The sequence below is a fragment of the Elephantulus edwardii genome, unplaced genomic scaffold (assembly GCF_000299155.1).
Source record: "Elephantulus edwardii isolate Elephantulus edwardi_28Jun2011 unplaced genomic scaffold, EleEdw1.0 scaffold00166, whole genome shotgun sequence".
Lineage (NCBI taxonomy): Eukaryota > Metazoa > Chordata > Mammalia > Macroscelidea > Macroscelididae > Elephantulus > Elephantulus edwardii.
In genome coordinates, this window is record NW_006399916.1 from 5,315,462 (window position 1) to 5,318,390 (window position 2,929).

The following is a 2,929-nucleotide window of genomic DNA, read 5'->3' on the forward strand; positions in this document are numbered from 1 at the left end:
TTTTGGGATTCCATTCATTCATTGTTGCACCCTTCTCCCCGCACAAACCCCTCCCCCCTCCCCCCCTATTTGCTCCTCTCCTTGAAAAGCAAATTTTTTCCACTTTTTAAGGTGTGCACTTTTATTCAACTGGTCTCAAGTTAGTGTACAGGTAAGGCCCTGGCTGCCTCCACATCTCAGCCACCCCAGGGAGACCAAAAGCCTTCATATTTCTAGAGTTGAGGGAAAGGGCAAGGACCCCAAAAAAGTAGGGCCACTAATGGCTATTGAAAAAAAAACACTAAAGAACAAGTATTAAGGTGGAAGATTTCTTAACAAAAACCTGGTTAAGGTATAATTTACATAAAAGCAATGCTCCCTGCCACCCCTGTCCATGCGTGGACCCAGGTGAGGGATGGGGCTTTTCTGCTTAGGGGAAGGGAGAGGCTTCTGGAAAGGCAGGAGCTTCCTGTCACATGCCATGTTGATTATTTGGAATGACTATTTAAAAAAAAAAAAAAGGAACAATGTACAAAGTCCTGGGCCACATTGGAGAACTGGGGGGATTCTTGCTCCACACCAACTGCTGTTACCCTCACCATTCCAGTTTTTAAATCCTGAGTCAAGCGCCAAAAAAAAAAAAAAATTAAAAAATTTAAAAAAGAAACAAAAAAGTAACAAATAAAGCCATGCCAATTCTCATCCTTTGTTTTTTTTTTCTGCGCAAGTTAGGGTTTTTATCAAGAAAGGGTGTAACGCAACTAAACAGTCCACCTAGAAGCATTTGCGGTGGACGATGGAGGGGCCAGACTCCTCGTACTCCTGCTTGCTGATCCACATCTGCTGGAAGGTGGACAGGGAGGCCAGGATGGAGCCACCGATCCACACGGAGTATTTGCGCTCAGGGGGAGCGATGATCTTGATCTTCATCGTGCTGGGGGCCAGCGTTGTGATCTCCTTCTGCATCCTGTCGGCGATGCCTGGGTACATGGTGGTACCGCCAGATAGCACTGTGTTGGCGTAGAGGTCCTTGGGGATGTCAACATCACACTTCATGATGGAGTTGAAGGTAGTTTCATGGATGCCACAAGACTCCATGCCGAGGAAGGAGGGCTGGAAGAGTGCCTCAAGGCAGCAGAAACGCTCATTGCCGATGGTGATGACCTGCCCATCGGAAAGCTTGTAGCTCTTCTCCAAGGAAGAAGAGGAAGCCGCTGTGGCCATCTCCTGCTCGAAGTCCAGGGCAACGTAACAGAGTTTCTCCTTGATGTCACGCACAATTTCCCGCTCAGCCATGGTGGTGAAGCTGTAGCCTCTCTCGGTGAGGATTTTGATGAGGTAGGTAGTCCGTCAGGTCCCGGCCAGCCAGGTCCAGACGCAGGATGGCATGGGGGAGGGCGTACCCCTTATAGATGGGCACAGTGGGTGACCCCATCGCCGGAATCCATCACAATGCCAGTGGTTCGGCCAGAGGCATACGGGGACAGCACAGCCTGGATGGCGACGTACATGGCAGGGGTGTTGAAGGTCTCGAACATGATCTGGGTCATCTTCTCCCGGTTAGCCTTGGGGTTCAGGGGGGCCTCCGTCAGCAGCACAGGGTGCTCTTCAGGGGCCACACGCAGCTCGTTGTAGAAGGTGTGGTGCCAGATCTTCTCCATGTCGTCCCAGTTGGTGACAATGCCGTGCTCGATGGGGTACTTGAGGGTCAGGATGCCTCTCTTGCTCTGGGCTTCATCTCCCACGTAGGAGTCCTTCTGGCCCATGCCCACCATCACTCCCTGGTGCCGAGGGCGCCCCACGATGGAGGGGAAGACAGCCCGGGGGGCGTCGTCACCCGCAAAGCCGGCCTTGCACATGCCGGAGCCATTGTCGACCATGAGAGCAGTGATGTCATCATCCATGGTGAGCTGGGGGTGGCGGGTGTGAACCGGCGGTGGTGACTATGCGAAGGGACCTGTGCTCCGGGGCGGACGAGGTGTCGGCTGTTATTGTATTATTTTTCACGTGTGCCGTCAAATCAGATTCAGATCTGACTGGTACAGGAGGAGGTTGCCCCCTCCCTCTCCAGCAGAGCATCTGGTGGATTTGAACCACATAACTCTGGGATTGCAGTGCAGCATCTTGCCACTAGGCCACCAGAGCCTCCTACCACTTTCCTTTTTAAGGACATTATCTTTGTAAGTGGTTAGATGCTAACAGTTTGCAGCATACAAATTAATAATAAGAACCTCTGGAGTCTCTTGCTAACTGCTGACTACAGAACACAGGACTCAGAGTCTAAACTGTTTAAGCAGTAATTATTACATAGTTTCCATGGATAACTAATCTCTGCTTATATGCCTGAAGATGATTAAAAATCAGCATGAGGCAATTAAGTACATTCTGGGTGTTCACAAAAGGGAAAAGTGGGTCTCAGAAGATCTGGGCCATCAGTCAGTAGACCAGGTGTTAGAACAGGCAGCAGACACACTACGACCACCGTGCCATGCCTGCACTGGGCCTGAGCCATTCAGGGACCCCAGTCCTTGGCTGATGAGATTGCAGAGCAGGCTCCAAACACCAAAGTGCACAGACCGTTTCCTGAGGGGTGATAAGCCCATGAGCTGACCAAATCTGTCTACAATGGCAGGCGTTTCTAATGATCACATGAGCGGGAAATTCTGGCTCTCACACTTACCAGTCTTGGACACCTTTTCAGACAGTAATTAAAGAATGAAACAAGAACTACTAATTTTAGTGCCAAATTAAATAAAAATAAGTAAAATGACAGATGACTAGGAGTAGAATTTTGTCTGCTAATAAATGGACAGATGCTGGGAAATCAATACCAGATAATGTTAGCAATCGAAAAAGTACTTCTGTGAACACAGCCCGCTGCAGTGCCATGAGAAGCGTGTTTAACCTGATAGCGTGTTTAACCTGATAGAAACTAATTTAAAAACCACTG

The 2,929-nt window shown here is 49.5% G+C and overlaps 1 protein-coding gene and 1 pseudogene across 1 annotated transcript in view; both read right to left on the reverse strand.

The window, feature by feature from the left end:
* Window positions 1–2,929, reverse strand: part of TBCE (tubulin folding cofactor E) — a 47,618-nt gene that overhangs the window by 1,629 nt on the left and 43,060 nt on the right. The gene's annotated exons all lie outside the window — the stretch shown is intronic.
* On the reverse strand, window positions 754–1,883 carry LOC102847251 (annotated as a pseudogene).